Source organism: Papio anubis, chromosome 8, assembly GCF_008728515.1.
Source record: "Papio anubis isolate 15944 chromosome 8, Panubis1.0, whole genome shotgun sequence".
Taxonomy (NCBI): Eukaryota; Metazoa; Chordata; class Mammalia; order Primates; family Cercopithecidae; genus Papio; species Papio anubis.
In genome coordinates this window covers 65,598,970-65,617,354 of record NC_044983.1, presented here as the reverse complement: position 1 = coordinate 65,617,354, position 18,385 = coordinate 65,598,970, and the positions used below count along the sequence as shown (strand labels likewise).

General features: G+C 43.7%; 1 pseudogene across 1 annotated transcript; it reads right to left on the bottom strand.

The window, feature by feature from the left end:
* Window positions 1-2,930: 2,930 nt before the first annotated feature.
* LOC108587125 lies at window positions 2,931-5,383 on the bottom strand (annotated as a pseudogene). Its single transcript, XR_004185849.1, has 3 exons — window positions 4,323-5,383; window positions 3,846-4,023; window positions 2,931-3,521 (listed from the first exon to the last, which is right to left on the bottom strand). The product of XR_004185849.1 is annotated as a syntenin-1-like (transcript).
* Between the last annotated feature and the right edge of the window lie 13,002 nt (window positions 5,384-18,385).

Sequence of the window (18,385 nt, the reverse complement as noted above, 5' to 3'; positions counted from 1 at the left end):
GTCATTATGTAAGATGCATCTGTGTCTAGTATGATTCCTGAAAGGTCAACGTGTTCTTTCAGTTGAAACCAGTACGTGGGTGCCACCTACAGGATTTGTAGAAAACAGATGCTCAGCATTTTCCTATCATATGCTTGACTTTCAGCACAAAGGTATTAGACATTCATTTAAGGCCATCTGAACTTACTATTATTAATATTCAAAGGGGGCTGAAAACTAGTGGTTTTGCTGAGGAAAAATGTGTAGCCTAAGAGACCTAGGAGTGACAGAGAAGGCTGTGTTCCTCTGGGATGTGATATCAGGACCATCTTTTCTTTTTTTTTGAGACGGAGTTTTGCTCTTGTTGCCCAGGTGGGAGTGCAATCGTGTGATCTCCGGCTCACTGAAATCTCCCGCTCACTGCAACCTCCGCCTCCTGCGTTCAAGTGATTCTCCTGCCTCAGCCTCCAGAGCAGCTGGGATTACAGGCCACCACACGCAGCTAATTTTGTATTTTTAGTAGAGACGGGGTTTCTCCACGTTGGTAAGAGTGGTCTCAAACTCCCAACCTCAGGTGATCCGCCCGCTTCGGCCTCCCAAAGTGCTGGGATTACAGGTGTGAGCCACCACGCCCAGCTGGACCATCTTAACAAAACCTCTTCCCTTCTTCCCTATAACGCCCATCATTTACCAAGGCTTTGCTCCTTTGGCTTTTAATTTCTTCTTTAAAACACTGTCATTTAGTGAAATACAATTACTAGGAAGTATTTCACTTGAGAGAGACAGAATGGGATGGGCACAGTGGCTCACGCCTGTAATCCAAGCTCCTTGGGAGGCTGAGGCAGGTGGATCACTTGAGGTCAGGAGTTTGAGACCAGCATGACTAACATGGTGAAACCCTGTCTTAACTAAAAATACAAAAATTAGCTGGGCGTGGTAATGCATGCTTGTAGTACCCAGCTACTTGGGAGGCTAAGGCAGGAGAATCACTTGAACCCAGGAGTCAGAGGTTGCAGTAAACTGAGATGGTGCCACTATACCCCAGCCTGGACAACACAGCAAGACTATCAAAAAAAAAAAAAAAAAAAAAAGAGAGAGAGACAGAATGGAGTTATGAGAACAGTGCAGAGTTTTGACTTCAGTACAGATATAGGTCCAAATCCTGATGATGATGACATTTAATACATGACCACTGCCCTCAGTGTCTTCATCTGCAATGAGACACTAACACTGTTTACCTTGTAGGGTAGTACTGAGGACTGAAGACACACAAGGTCCTAGTGTCAAGTCTGGAAGTGCTGTAAGGCTAGCGGTAATGATTTTTATAGGGTTACACCTCTGAGAGGAATTGATGCCTCTAATCATGGGGCATCTGTAGGTGCCTGAAACCTCTCCTGGAATACCGACCGGGCTTGGGAGCAGCATGGCAAGCACTGAACCTCAAACGTTTCTTCATTATTCTGTTTCATGTGAGCTTTCCTTGTCTGCTGTAACCTATTTGTGCCTCTCTGATGGTGTTGGCCACATTCTGGCTTGTAGAATATGATAATTTGTGTATGTCTAATCTCCACTTTTAGATCATAAATTCACGATAGACAGAGACTGGATTCACACCTTTCAAATCTCCCCAGCATCTAGCGTCTCCCTTGCCTATAAAAGGCACTTAAAATGAACTTATTTATTTATTTATTTATTTATTTATTTATTTATTTATTTAGAGACAGAGTCTTGATCTGTCGCCCAGGCTGGAGTGCAGTGCCCTGATCTTGCCTCACTGCAAACTTCACCTCCTGGGTTCAAGCGATTCTCCTGTCTCAGCCTCTCGAGTAGCTGGAATTACAGACACGCACCACACACCCATCTAATTTTTATATTTTTAGTAGAGATGGGGTTTCACCATGTTGGCAGGCTGGTCTTAAACTCCTGACCTCAGGTGATCTGCCCGATTCGGCCTCCCAAAGTGTTGGGATTACAGGTGTGAGCCACCATGCCTGGCCTTAAAATGAGCTTATTAAGTGAATGCCTGAAGTCTGGAAAGATGGTATAATGGGACATATTGGGGAAAAAGTATTATTTTATTTATTTATTTATTTATTTATTTATTTATTTATTTATTTATTTATTTTTGAGACTGAGCCTCGCTCTGTCGCCCAGGCTGGAATGCAGGGGCTTAATCTCAGCTCACTGCAAGCTCTGCCTCCCAGGTTCACTCCATTCTCCCGGCTCAGCCTCCCGAGTAGCTGGGACTACAGGCACCTGCCACCATGTCTGGCTAATTTTTTGTATTTTTAGTAGAGATGGGGTTTCACCGTGTTAGCCCGGATGGTTTCGATCTCCTGACCTCGTGATCCGCCAGCCTCGGCCTCCCAAAGTGCTGGGATTACAGGCATGAGCCACCGCACCTGGCAAAAATTATTTATAAAATAATTCTTTTCAAAAAATTTTATGTATACATATTTAATTAAAATAGAATAGGCATAAACCAAAAAGAAGAAAAAAATCGGAATAAAGTGTCACTACCATTTTGTTTGCAAAAGGAATCAGGAAATGAAACAAATTACCAGAAAAATATTCTAAGTTCATCCCAAAGTAGCTAGGTTACATAATCTTAAGAGTCAAATGCCAAAATTAAGTATTATACCACTTAATATACAAATGACCAAAAGGGGAATCAAAAGTTTATCCTGGTTTAGGGTAATAATTTTTACATTAAATATATAGCGAAGTAGTACTGGCAACTTTTTTTTTTGTTTTTTTGAGACGGAGTCTCACTCTGTTGCCCAGGCTGGAGTTCAGTGATGTGATCTTGGCTCACTGCAACCTCCACATTCTGAGTTCAAGTGATTCTCCTGCCTCAACCTCCCGAGTAGCTGGGATTACAGGCACGCAGCACCACACCTGGCTAATTTTTGTATTTTTAGTACAGATGAGGTTACACCATGTTGGCCAGGCTGGTCTCGAACTCCTGACCTCAGGTGATCCCCCTGCTTCGGCCTCCCAAAATGCTGGGATTACAGGCATGAGCCACTGCACCCGGCCTCAAAGGCAATCATTCTAAATGTACTATGGTAGCATGTTAAAAATGGAAATATATTATAGAACTAAGGTAATATGAACAGCACTACTCATTACCTAGGAGAAAGGTGACTGGTTCTCACGCAAAGCTAAGCCTGTATCAGTCATCCTAATCACAATGATTTATAAAAGCATCAGGTTTCCAGTAGAAAAACTATTTTAGGACTGTCAGTAATCTCTTGAAAATTTCACGTCTATTAAACCAGGATAAGGCTACAACTATTTTGAAATCTGAACAAGGTATCAGATGAAACAGTAAGATTCCCAGCCATAATGTAAGATAGAAAGGTCCTCATGCAGCATATGCTTGCTGGCTCCAGGAAAGCTTCATGTGCATAATACAGAAGTTGCCAAACAAGGAAACTGGAGCTACATTTCCATGGTGCCATGAATTTTAAACCTCAGAAATGGTGTGATCCATTAGGCTTTTCGTAATGCTTGGTGCCATCCGCTTAATAATATGTTCATGGCCCGGTGCGGTGGCTTATGCCTGTAATCACAGCACTTTGGGAGGCTGAGGTGGGCAGATCACGAGGTCAGGAGTTCGAGAGCAGCCTAGGCAATATGGCAAAACCCCGTTTCTACCAAAAATACAAAAATTAGTCGGTTGTGGTGGCAGATGCCTGTAATCTCAGCTACTTGGTGGGCTGAGGCAGAAGAATCGCTTGGACCCGGGAGACAGAGGTTGCAGTGAGCCAAGATTGCACCATTGTACTCCAGCCTGGGTGACAGAGTGGGGCTCTGCCAATAAATAAATAAATAAATAAATAAATAAATAAATAAACAGTTCAAAGATAAAAGGAGGCATGACTGTAGTAGTAACTACAGTCTCATATGTTGACCGTATGTCTGCAGTTTGAGAATTCTTCAATCCAATGACATTCTGTCCGTTGATTTCACAGATGTTATGTTCTGTGAGAAGACCATTTCTAGCTGCAGAGCTATTTTTCACTGTGGATGTTAATTTTCCTTTTTTTTCTTTTTTTTTTTTTGAGACGCAGTCTCACTCTGTTGCCCAGGCTGGAGTGCAGTGCAGTGGCCTGATCTCCAGTCACTGCAAACTCCGCCTTCCGGGTTTAAGCGATTCTCCTGCCTCAGCCTCCTGAGTAGCTGAGATTACAGGCTCCCGCCACCATGCCCGGCTAATTTTTGTATTTTTAGTAGACACGGGGGGTTTCACCATGTTGGTCAGGCTGGTCTTGAACTCCTGACCTCGTGATCCACCCGCCTTGGCCTCCCAAAGTGCTGGGATTACAGACGTGAGCAACCGCGCCCAGCCTATTTTTCCGTTTTTAATGTAAAACCAACATGTCCAATGCTATCCTTATGCATGGTAATCTTCCGTTCAAAGGGCCTGTCACGAATTGTCATGTCGTGGTAATCTTCTCTCCAAAAGCCTGTTTGAGCACCTTGTGCGCTTTATTAGAGCTCCACCCTGCAGTTTTCACCACTGATCTGGGATACTTGGTCCCCAAATCTCAGACCAACCAATGAGGCTGGAGAATTAGCCTGGATTAGCTGAACAAATATATCATTATCTATTGATTTGAGCCGGAGTCCAATTTTTCCATCTTGATCCTTACACAGAATGACTTCGCGAATCCCTTGCTTAATTTCTGCTCTCCGAATTCCAGCATCATTATCAGTTACAGGAACTACCATACACATCATACCGGAAGGTCTTGCTACCAACTGCCTCTGAATTGATACACCAGAAACCACGGCCACATTTGCACGTATTTCTTCTTCATTTCAACTCAGACCCATCCATGTATTGAGAGAGCTCCGGATATAGTTTGGGATAGAGATTTCCATCTTGAGAGAGAGGAGCAGCAGCTTCTGACAAAATTGCTGGGTTGGCAGGGTTTGCAGAAAAAGCAGTTTGAGCCTGAATTACATTGTCTACCTTCAAGTCTTCGAGAGATGGATAGAGGGACATTTTTGCAGGATTCTTGTAGCCCACAAGGACCCGCTCGCCGCCGCCGCCTCCTCCAGTCACTGGCACCGACTTCTGAGGCCCGAGGGTTAGAGAGCGGCGCGCGCCCGAGGACCGTTCCCGAGGCGCGTCACGGCGCCGCCTAAAAGAATTCTTCATAGCTGGAAATATTTTACGTATTTTTGGTAACTGTTCTAAGGGGTGGCTTCTTGGGAAGGGCTGTTGAAGCTGCAAGGATTTCTCTGGGCAATTGCACGCCATCTCCTCCTATGTAAGCATAACTTTGAATTCCTTCGGGCTTCCATTCAGAATGTTGTCCCAAGTCCCTGTATACCAGTTTTGGAGGTAGCCAGGCAACCAAGCTAAACCTCCGGATTTTCCCCAGGAGTGGCTGACTCTGCTGTTCTTTCTACCTATACCAGAGCGCTCTCTGCTGGACATACCCAGAAGTAATTCTCAACACTCCATGTTTGGAATTGGCCCTCTCTCCCTCACTTGCCAGGAAAGATGACCCCTTTTCCTAGAGTGGGAGAAAGGCGAGTATTTCACTTCCTCTTATTTTCCCTCATCCCTCATCCCTCATCTCTCTCTTCCACCAAGACGGAGCTCTTCCCATGAAGCGAACATTTCTGTTCGTGAGGTGGCTCTGAGCAAGGGTGAGACGCTCAGTTTTGTCCTGTTGCTGAGCCCAGCTCCCAGGTGACCTTGCTCAGGGTGAAGTGACACCGTGCGGACCATTGGGCCCTTGGGAAGGGCACCTAGAAACTCTAACTTATTTGCATTGGGATGGAATCGTTACGAAGAATGAGGGTAGAGCCCAGAATGTACAGAATGTACTGAAACTACCTTTCAGCTTTTTAGCAGCCAGCCCGAGGAGGACGGTGCGGTCAGACAGGACAGTGTGGCAAAGAACAGTGACAGTCCCTCAGCATGTGTTGATGAACAGCAAAGCTGTCCTAATGTGCACTGAGACGTCAGGTTCACTCATTAGCAAGAGTTTCATATCACATCCTGGCTTTACAGTGGTTGTGAGTTAAACAACTGACATATCTCTTTTGAACAATTGAACAGGCAAAGATCAAACCTGCAAATGCCAAGACTCTACGGTTCATGGTGTGTATCTAAAAATAAACTGGTTGCTAAGGGGAAGTACAACTACTCCTGGGTCTGAAACCAAAGATAATTTCTACTGTCTAGTAGAAGACATCTTTTTGTGCAGTGACCAACATCCTCTACAGCATTCTTATGATAAATATGAATGCCATGTGGTTCTTTTAACATTTCCTTGTTGTAGACTGAAATCTTGCTACCAAAGTGTAATTCACTAGAAAGAATTTGAGGGTGAGGCAGGGCTGTGTTTGGTATAAAAAGAATGGAGTCCAAAACACACATCAGGAGGAGGGCTATTCTGGCAAGGTGGTAAGTCACTGGATGTTTGCCTGGGTACATTTTCTTCCACAGTGAACCTTCCAAGCTGATTGAGGACACTATTTTCAGCAATGGATTATCCTCTTTCCTAGTTGCTAAATGATCATTTTTATTTCTTAATACTCAGCAAAGACCCACTCCATCCCAATTCATGAACACAGTATCTTTCTGACCTTGAGTAGAAAATTAGGTTATTTAAAACAAAATGTAGAATGCTGAAAAATTTGTGGTCTTGCAGTGAATGCAGAAGACTCATTAGTCAATGGTTTAATAACTCGAAGCTATTATGTAGCATCACTTCTTAATCAGTTTTCATAATCAGATTGATTATATATCATATAATGGTGTGTAAAACACATAAAAGGTCATGTTGATTTAACTCAGACAAGATAATTTGTCCAGGCTCATCTTTTCAAAAAGAATCTGTGACAGGACCGGGCATGGTGGCTTATGCCTGTAATCCCAGCGCTTTGGGAGGCTGAGGCGGGTGAATCACGAGGTCAAGAGATCGAGACCACCCTGGCCAGTATGGTGAAATCCTGTCTTTACTAAAAATACAAAAATTATCTGGGTGGTGCATGCCAGTAGTCTCAGATACTTGGGAGGTTGAGGCAGGAGAATCGCTTGAACCCGAGAGGTGGAGGTTGCAGTGAGCCGAGACTGTGCCACTGCACTCCAGCCTGGCAGCAGAGCAAGACTGTCTCAAAAAAAAAAAAAAAAAAAAAAATCAGTGATGGAATTTCACTATGTTGCCCAGGCTGGGCTCTAACTCCTGGGCTCAAGCAATACTTCATCTTAGCTTCTGGAGTAGCTGGGACTATAGGCATGAGCCACCTTGCCTGGCAGCAGTAATAATTCTTTTCTCTTTAACAGTGAAGGAAAGGCTGGGTGTGGTGGTTCAAGCCTGTAATCCTAGCACTTTGGGAGGCTGAAGCGGGAGGATTGCTTGAGCCCCAGAGTTCAACACCAGCCTGGGCAACATGGTGAAACTCCCTCTACAAAATTAGCCAGGCATGGTGGCACGTGCCTATAGCATGGTGGTGCACACCTGTAGGCCCAGCTACTCAGGAGGCTGAGGTGAGAGACTCACTTGAGCCCAAGAGGTCGAGGTTTCAGTGAGCTGAGATCCCACAACTGCACATCAATCTGGGTGACAGGGTGATGCCCTCGTCTCAAAAAAAAAAAAAAAAAAGTGAACCAAAAAAATAGGTGATCAATATGTTTGCCTTAATTTGTATATTTGTTCTTGTGGAGCTTTTACATGTCTGAATTGAGGCTGGGTTTTAAGTGGACGGTCCTGCATCTGCTTGTGGCTCGCATGGGCAATGTTGCACAGAGGAACCACATTAGCGTGTGGGCCTTGACATGGAAGACAGGCCCACCAGAGGATTTCCAGGTAACATAGACCAAGCCCTCTCAGGAGGGAGGTTTGAGAGGGTAGTGGGGGCAACATCATTACTAAGAGGTGGGAATTAATTCTGGGGGAGAGAAGGGACAAAAAATCACAGATATTTATTTCAACAGCTATTACAATGGTTTGTGGCTTCCGAAGAGCCACAATACATACAGAGATACATGGTATATCCGTAGTATTAAAATTTCATGGTGAGGCGTGATTAGGAAAAAATGTCCGCTGGTATGGAAAGGGGCATTGATATGCTGGGACAGCTCTTGAGGTGTGTTAGAGGCCACGCGGTGATGATGAAGACGATCAGGGTGATGTCACACCTTTGTTGAGGGTGTATTTATTGTATGCTAGGCCTGTGTAAGCACCACATGTACATGATGTCATTTCATATTCAAAAGACCAAGTACAGAAGGTGAGATTTGCAGAAGTTGGGTAAGTTGTCCAGGGGAGGTGGTAATGTTTAGTGTTTGAGCACTCAGGCTGAGGCATGAGAACAGGCCTCTGACGATAGCATTTACTAGTCATTGGACCTCTGGTAGGCCTCACTTCCTCAATTTTTTTTTTTTTTTTTTTTTGAGACAGAGTCTCGCTCTGTCGCCCAGGCTGGAGTGCAGTGGCGCAATCTCGGCTCACTGCAAGCTCCGCCTCCCGGGTTCACGCCATTCTCCTGCCTCAGCCTCCTGAGTAGCTGGGACTACAGGCGCCCGCCACCGCGCCTGGCTAATTTTTTGTATTTTTAGTAGAAACGGGGTTTCACCGTGGTCTCGATCTCCTGACCTTGTGATCCGCCCGCCTCGGCCTCCCAAAGTGCTGGGATTACAGGCGTGAGCCACCGCGCCCAGCGACTTCCTCAGTTATAAATTGGAAATATTAATAGTAGCTTCTAAAGTGTTACTGGGGGAATATATGACAAAATGCATATAAACTGCATGTAAAATGCTGAATGTTAGTTATTATAAGAATTATTATATTAAATGTAACAATATATTTAATACATATACTATTTTAAATACAATGACTATCATATCTATAATATAAATATAAATGTTATTATACATCTTATTTATGACATAAATATAACAATTATGATATTTTGCAATATGTAATATAATAAAAATTGTTATTATCATTATTAAGGTCTGTGCTCTTCACCACTTCCTTTTTTGTTTCAGCTAGAGTGCTACACTTGGTTTCTTTTCTTCTCTTTTTTTTTTTGAGACAGAGTCTCGCTCTGTCGCCCAGGCTGGACTGCAATAGCACAATCTCGGCTCACTGCAGCCTTCACCTCCCAGATTCAAGCAATTTTCCTGCCTCAGCCTCCTGTGTAGCTGGGATTACAGGCCTGCGCCGCCACGCCAGTTAATTTTTGTATTTTTAGTAGAGACGGGGTTTTGCCATGTTGGTCAGGCTGGTCTCGAACTCCTGACCTTGTGATCTGCCCGCCTCAGCCACCCAAAGTGCTGGGATTACAGGTGTGAGCCACTGTGCCTGGCCCCTAGAGTTGGTTTCAATGTGTGTACTTTTTTTTTGCTTGTCTCCACTTCTTCTGTGTTTGATTTCTTCTCCTGTATTTATATTTTAAATATAGAGACAGAGTTTCATTATGTTACTTAGGCTGGTCTTGAGCTCCTAGATTCAAGCAATCCTCCTGTCTCAGCCTCCCAAAGTGCTGGGATTACAGCGTGAGCCACCACACCTGGTCTCTTTTCCTATTTTTTTTTTTTTTGAGACGAGGTCTCGTTCTGTTGACCAGGCTGGAGTGCTGTGGCATGGTCTCAGCTCACTGCAGCCTCTGTCTCTCACGTTCAAGCGATTCTCCTGCTTCAGTCTCCTGAATATCTGGGATTACAGGTGCCTGCCACCATGCCTGGCTAATTTTTTGTGTTTTTAGTAGAGAGGGGGTTTCACCATGTTGGCCAGGCTGGTCTTGAACTCCTGACCTCAGGTGATCCACCTGCTTCGGCCTCCCAAAGTGCTGGGATTGCAGGGGTGAGCCATTGTGCCCAGTCAACTTCTATTCTTGATAAACATCAATAAATATGCCTTTAGGGATAATAAGTTGACATTTTAGGGCATAGCCAAGTGCACATAAAATAGTATTCAATTTCACAGATGCTATTTATCTTTCAAATATATTTGATATTTGAAATGCATCTTCAATAAAAGACAGATGACGAACTCAAACATTTTTTCTACATATATGAAAGGATTGGTATAATTAATAATGAAATTGCTTTTACAAATCACCAGGAGATGATAACTCTTCCAATAGAAAAATGGGCAAAGGACAAGATGAGGCAATTCATGCCAAAAAAGGAACAAAAATGGCTAATAATAAACAGGTAAGCAGTGTTCACCCTGATAACAATGAATTATCTTTTTTTTTTTTTTTTTTCAGAGACTGGGTCTCGCTATCTTTTTTTCTTTTTTTTTTTAGATGGAGTTGGGCTGTCACCCAGGCTGGAGTGAGGGTCTCACTATCTTGCCCAGGCTGGTTGTGAAATCCTGGGCTCAAGCCATCCTGCTGCCTTGGCCTCTCAAAGTGTTGGGATTACAGGTGTGAGCCACTGTGTCCAGCTGAATTGTAATTTTGTTCACGAAATTGGTGAAATTTATTTTTTATTTTATTTATTTATTTTTTTGAGATGGAGTCTTGCTCTGTCGTCCAGGCTGGAGTGCAGTGGCGCTATCACAGCTCACTGCAACCTCCACCTCCTGGGTTCAAGCAGTTCTCCTGCCTCAGCCTCCCAAGTAGCTGGGATTATAGGCATGCACCACCATGCCCAGTTAATTGTTTTGTATTTTTTTTTTTTTTTGAGACGGAGTCTCGCTCTGTCGCCCAGGCTGGAGTGCAGTGGCCGGATCTCAGCTCACTGCAAGCTCCGCCTCCCGGGTTCACGCCATTCTCCGGCCTCAGCCTCCCGTGTTTTGTATTTTTAGTACAGACGGGGTTTCACCATGTTGGCCAGGCTGGTTTCAAACTCCTGACCTCAAATGATCCGCCTGCCTATGCCTCTCAAAGTGCTGGGATTATAGGCATGAGCCACCGTGCCTGGCCAAAATTTAAAATGATCATTGTATCTCTTGCTAGTGAGAATGTGAAGACATAAGCAATCATACACTATTGTTGGCAGCATAAAATAATTTAACCTGTTAATAAAAAGCAGAGCTGTTTTTGGAGGAAAGTTTATATCTATTAAAAGCCTTAAAAATTATGCAAGACTTTTGATCAGGAATTCCATTTCTAGGAGTTTATCTTAAGGAAAAAATACTATCTTTATATTTTCATCTGAATGCAAAGATGTATGTATAACGATTATTGTTGTAGTTGTTTTTATAATAATAAACAAATAGAAACAAATTAAATACTGGCCGGGTGCTGTGGCTCATGCCTGTAATCCTAGCACTTTGGGAGGCTGAGGCAGGTGGATCACTTGGATGGAGTTCGAGACCAGCCTGGGCAACATGGTAAAACGCCTTCTCTACTAAAAATACAAAAATGAGTTGGGTGTGGTGGTGTGTGTCTGTAATCCCAGCTACTCATGAGGCTGAGGCACGAGGGTTGCTTGAAACTAGGAGGTGGAGGCTGCAGTGAGCTGAGCTCTTGCCACCGCACTCCATCCTGGATGGTAGAGTGAGATCCTGTCTCAAAAAAAAAAAAAAAAAAAAGAGAGAGAGACAAGGTAAATTCTTAGTAATAGCTATTTCAGTTATTATTGTCAAAGACATTATTGTTCAATAAAATGGAAAGATTGTTCTTTTCTTTTTTTGAGAAAGGGTCTCACTCTGTCTCCCAGGCTGGAGTGCAGTGGCACAGCCATCGCTCACTGCAGCCTGGATCTCCCAGGCTCAAGGGATCCTCCTGCCTCGGCCTCCCAAGTAGCTGGAACTACAGGTATGTGCCACTAGCCCACCTAATTTCTTATTTTTGGTAGAGATCAAGTTTCACCATGTTGCCTAGGTTGGTCTGGAACTCCTGGGCTCAAATGATTCATCTGCCTTGGCCTCCCAAAGTGCTGGGATTACAGACGTGAACCACGGCACCTGGCTGATTTTCAACTAATGTTGTCGAGGTAAAAAATCAGAGCATAGAATGGCACCTGTTCCACGATACTGTGCTTGCTTAAGTAGAAAAATGTGTCCATATGGCCATAGAAAAGTATTGGAAGCACATAGCTCAAAATGTTAAAAGCAATTGCCTTTGCATATAGACTTACAGGCGATTATTTTCTTTTTTGAAGTTTCTGCAACAAGCAGGTTTTATGTTCTAATTATTATTGCTGCATTATAAACCATTGCAAACTTAGTGACATAAAAGAACAATTATTTTATTATATCAACAAGTTCTGGGATCAAGAATTTGGAAGGTCAGAGTAGGGATGGCTTCTTTCTGCTTTATCCTGTCTCAGACCTTAGCTGGAAAGTGACTAAACAGCTGGAGGCTGGAATCATCAGAAGGCTAATTTGCTCACCTGCCTGACACCTGGGCTAGGAGGACATTAAAGGATGGTCTGATGCCAGGCACAGCAGCTCACGCCTGTAATCCCAGCACTTTAGGAAGCTGAGGCAGGTGGATCACTGGAGGTTGGGAGGTCAAGACCAGCCTGATCAATATGGTGAAACCCCGTCTCTACTAAAAAAACCACAAAATTAGGCTGGGTGTGGTGGCTAACGCCTGTAATCCCAGCACTTTGGGAGGTTGAGGAGGGCAGATCATGAAGTCAGGAGTACGAGACCAGCCTGGCCAACATGGTGAAACCCATTTCTACTAAAAATACAAAAATTAGACGGGCATGGTGGTGGGCGCCTGTAATCCCAACTACTCAGGAGGCTGAGGCAGGAGAATCGCTTGAACCCGGGAAGCAGAGGTTGCAGTGATCTGAGATTGTGCTACTGCACTTCAGCCAGGGTGACAGAGCAAGATTCCATGTCAAAAAAAAAAAAAATTACAAAATTAGCTGGGTGTGGTGGCACATGCCTGTAATTCCAGCTACTTGGGAGGGTGAGGCAGGAGAATCGCTTGAACCTGGGAGGCGGAAGTTGCAGTGAGCTGAGATCGCGCCATTGTACTCCAGTCAGGAAGGACAACAGGAGTGAAACTCCGTCTCAAAAAAGCAAAACAAAACAAAAAGATATATAGGATCTCTGACATCGCCTGTAATCCCAGTACTTTGGGAGGCCGAGGTGGATGAGTCGCCTGAGCTCAGGAGTTCAAGACCACCCTGGACAACATGGTGAAACCCCATCTCTACTAAAATACAAAAAATTAGCCAGGCGTTGTGGCATATGCCTGTAGTCCCTGCTACTCAGGAGGCTGAGGCATGAGAACTGCGTGAGCCTGGGAGGTGGAGGTTGCAGTGAGTTGAGATTGTGCCATGGCACTCCAGCCTGGGGACAGAGCGAGACTTCATCTCAATAACAACAACAACAACAAAAAAGCCTGGTCTGCCTCCTGCAGCCCCTATTTGTGGCTTTTCCATGTAGCCTGGCTTCCTACCAGCATGCTGGCCTTGGTGTAGTTGGACTCTCATGACAGCTCAAGAGAAGTTGAACTTCTGCAAGTCGCAAGCCAGTCCATACTTCAAGTCACAAACCCATCTATGTTCAAGCTATCCATATTCAGTTTGAACTTCTACAAGTCTTAAGCCTGTCCATATTTATGAAGAAAGGGACACAGAAACCACCTCTTGGTCACTTTGTAGAAAAGTGGGATGGGAGACATAGTTGCAGCCAACTTTGGAAATACATATATATTACTTTTGTATTTGGAAACAAATCCATAAATATCATTGCAATTAAAAAAAAAGCCTCTAAAATACCTAGGAGCCTAATTCTCTGAGAGATTGATTGCAGAATCATTTTGCATAATTGAGTTGAAAAGAACCTTCCTAGGTTTTGGAAGGAAGGACGTCTGTGTGTTGCTCCTTGTGTCCTGGGTGAGGATGTTGCCCTTGAGATACTCCTGTGTGTGGGTGCCAGGGTAGATGTGGGGAAGGATGGGGGCAGGATTGCCAGATACAACACAGGACATCCCGTTAAATTTTTTTTTGAGACGGAGTCTTGCTCTGTCTCCCAGGCTGGAGTGCAGTGGCATGATCTCGGCTCACTGCAACCTCTGTCACCCTGGTTCAAGCGATTCTCCTGCCTCAGCCTCCCCATTAGCTGGGATTACAGGTGTGCACTACCACGCCCAGCTAGTTTTTGTATTTTAAGTAGAGATGGGGTTTCACCGTGTTGGCCAGGCTGGTCTCGAACTCCTGACCTCAGGTGATCCACCCGCCTTGGCCTCCCAAAGTGCTGGGATTACAGGTGTGAGCCACCGCGCCTGACCCATCGTGTTACATTTGAATTTTAGATAAGTTACAAATGTTTTGTGTAAGTGTGTCCCAAATATTGCATGTGCCATACTTATCCTAAACAAATTTTCTTTGCTTATCTGAATTTCAAATTTAACTGGGTATCTCATATTACTGTTTTTGCTAAATCTGGCAGTCATAATTGGGGGCAGTTCTGGAGAGAAGCCCGAATGGGCCATTGCCACCTTCTTATAACTCTCCCACTGCCCGGCAGTGACGAGAAGAGCTCTGGCAGTGGTAGGGAGATTCTATTTTCAGTGTGGGCATCAACACAGTCTGAGAATAGAACAGGGCAAGGGATGGGTGAGGGAAAGAATGTTTTCCAGTGTGTGAAGGGGGATCTGCCAGTAGGGCTGGAAACCTGGACTTGATTCCTGGAGTTGTTAAGAACTCACTTTGACCTTGGACAAGTCACTAAATCCGTCTATGGCCAAGTTTCTTGTATAAATCCTACTAGTCCAATAGATGGCTCTTGGGAAGATGAATATGAGATGAGTAAAGCTGCTTTGAAAGTCTTAAAAAGGAGCCCTAGGAAGGAAAATTTAAAGTATTGGTGCTAGTTCCCTCATTCTGAGCCTGGCCAACACAGGACACCTGAAGGACTTTCTCTACAAACTTTTTCTGGATGAGCTCACATCACTGTTTTTTTTTTTTTTTTAATATTTTATTTTTTTTTTTTAGAGATGGGTCTGTCTTCGTCACCCAGGCTGCAGTACAGTGGTGAGATCATAGCTCACTGCAGTCTCAAACTCCTGGGCTCAAGCAGTTCTCCCACCTCAGCCTCCCGAGTAGCTGGGACCACAGGAATGAGCCATCACACCCTGCTAACTTTTAAATTAAAAAAATTTTTTTTTGTTTGTTTGTAGAGACAGGGTCTCACTATGTTGCCCAGGCTGGTCTCTAACTCCTGGTCTCAAATGATCCTCCCACCTCAGCCTCCCAAAGTGCTGTGATTACAGGAGTGAGCTGCCACCACGCTTGGCTAACATTGTTTTTAAACAAAATATCAAGCCAAAGTGTTGTTGCTTTTTAAAGTCTATCCCCTGTCCCACCTTGGGCTACATGAACTAGGACAACACCAGACGTTTCTTCGAATTAAAGAGGTAAATGTGCTGTGTCATTAAGTACTGCTTTTTCTTCGTCTTCACTTATCTGCTGTGACTAGTCTGCTGTGGAGTTCACACTAGTTAGATGCATAATGTGCTCTAAAAAGCTGTGTTCTTTTCCTTCTCTCTCTGCTAAGATGCAATTCCAGTAGCTAAAGTAAGACTAGTGAATTTATGCCTGTTTCCAAATAGAGATCTGGCCAATGACAAAGTTTTTTTTTTTTTTTTTTTTTTTTAAATTTTTTATTTATTGGTTGCTAGGTAGAAAAGGCTCCTGCATGGCTACAGTCCAACATAGCTCTGCACAGCAGGAGGAAGGCAGGCAGCCTGCTCCACTAACAAGAGGAAGTCATTTTTACATAATTTTCACAAAGATAGAAGGGTTTTCATTTTCTGGGGGGATTACAGGCACCTGCCACCACGCCTGGCTAATTTTGTATTTTTAGCAGAGACAGGGTTTCACCATGGTGGTCAGGCTGGTTTCAAACTCCTGACCTCAGGTGAACCGCCCGACTTGGCCTCCCAAAGTGTTGGGATTACAGGCATGAGCCACCGCGCCCAGCTAAAACCTCAATTAACTGGGAACCGGTTGACTGGAATCTTCAAATTCGCCCTGCTTCCAAGTCGACATTTTAGCATTTATTATATTGTTTATCAAATACTCAAATATTTGCTGAGTATTGACTTAGTAAAGCAAGCCACTCTTAAGAAAGTCACATTATAAGTTTATTAAAAATGAATAAATAAAAACGATCTTAAGTATCTCCTGAGGTGGCTATACATTCAGCTCAGTTCCTTATTTTTGTATTTTTTGAGTATAGCAACAGCATTGTAAACATAAAATGCATAGTGAGACTTTGTGTCCTGCGCTATACCTAAAGCCTGGCAAAATCCCCAGGATTAAGTACCCATGTATTTTGACTATATGGGTACTTAATCAGTCGAAATGCTTTTGTTAAAAACAAGGTTTTTCTCTACAATTAAATAAATAAAAATTAAAAAAATTCGGGATCTGCCGGGCGCGGTGGCTCACACCTGTAATCCCAGCACTTTGGGAGGCTGAGGCAGGCGGATCATGAGGTCAGGAGTTTGAGACCAGCCTGGCCAATATGGTGAAACCCCGTTTCCACCAAAAATACAAAAAAATTAGTCAGGCGTGGTGGTGGGCACCTGTGGTCCCAGCTACTCGGGAGGCTGAGGCAGGAGAATTGCTTGAACCCTGGGGGCGGAGGTTGCAGTGAGCCAAGATTGTGCCACTGTACTCTAGTGAGACTCTGTCTCAAAAAAAAAATATATTATATATATATTTTTTATATAAATATATGTCATATATATTTTATATAAATATATATAAAAATATATATAGGGATCCAGGACATAGGCACATTTCACAGAAATTTAAACAATTACATGAGTAACATCTTCTTCATAATCATAGTTTTACCATATGCTAGGTAATATTAATATTAGCTCAATCCTATTTCCATGACAACAATGATCCAGTAAAACACTTGCAAAAGTCATGTCTCATTGGAAATATGTATTGGATATTTGAAGGTTATCTGATGATGAGCTAGACCCCCCTGCTTAGACTGTACCTAGAGTACATACATCCTGTTTGCACATTAGATTTCTATGGAGGTGGGACCTGGTTCACCTTATTCTCCAGGCACTGACCGATAATTGAATCTCACTAAATATTTGATGAACAAAGTAAATAAACTGAAGAGTAGTATTTCTTTCTTTTTTCTTTTTTTTGAGACAGAGTCTCGCTGTGTTTCCCAGGCTGGAGTGCAGTGGCGCAATCTTGGCTCACTGCAAGCTCCGCCTCCTGGGTTCACACCACTCTCCTGCCTTAGCCTCCCAAGTAGCTGGGACTACAGGCACCCGCCACCATGCCTGGCTAATTTTTTTTTGTGTGTGTGCTTTTAGTAGAGACAGAGTTTCACTGTGTTAGCCAGGATGGTCTCGATCTCCTGACCTTGTGATCTGCCCACCTTGGCCTCCCAAAGTGCTGGGATTACAGGCGTAAGCCACCGCGCCCAGCCCTAAGAGTAGTATTTCTTAAACATGGGTCTTAGAACTAAGGCTTAGAGAGGGTACGTAAATTCCTCAAGGTCACACAGTAGGTGATGGAGTGGGGATTCCAAACCCAGGACCCCAGGTCCCATGGCCTTAACTGTTACTGTCAATTGCCTGTTATGGTTAATTGACTTCTTAAATTATACATTCATACATACATATGTACATACGTGTGTGTGTGTGAGTGTGTGTGCATACAGTCATGTGTTGCTTAATGATGAGGACACGTTCTAAGAAATGAGTTATTAGGTAATTTTGTCATTGTGTGAACATCACAGGGTACGCTTACAAACCTAGATGGTATATAGACTACTACATACCTGGGCTCTGTGATATAGTTACATACCTATATACAGTACAGTATAGCATGTTACTGTACTGAATACTGTAGGCAACTGTGATGCAATGGTATTTGTGTATCCAAACTAGAAAAGGTACAGTAAAAACACAGTGTAAAAGACAAAAAATGGTACACCTGTATAGGGGGCACTTACCGTGAATGGAGCTCACAGGACTGGAAGTTGTTCTGGGTGAGTTGAGTGACTTTATATATTATAATAAATCATTTAATAATAACAAGTTATTACTATTATTGCCACTAATAAATTATTACTATTATTAATAACAAATAGTGGCCGGGCGCGGTGGCTCAAGCCTGTAATCCCAGCACTTTGGGAGGCCGAGACGGGCGGATCACGAGGTCAGGAGATTGAGACCATCCTGGCTAACACAGTGAAACTCCGTCTCTACTACAAAATACAAAAAAAACCTAGCTGGGTGAGGTGGCGGGCGCCTGTAGTCCCAGCTACTCGGGAGGCTGAGGCAGGAGAATGGCGTAAGCCCAGGAGGCGGAGCTTGCAGTGAGCTGAGATCCCGCCACTGCACTCCAGCCTCGGCTACAGGGCGAGACTCTGTCTCAAAACAAACAAACAAACAAACAAACAAAACCAAATAGTTACTATTATTCATAATAAATTGTTATTCTTATTAATGTAAAATTTAATTTACAAAGCAC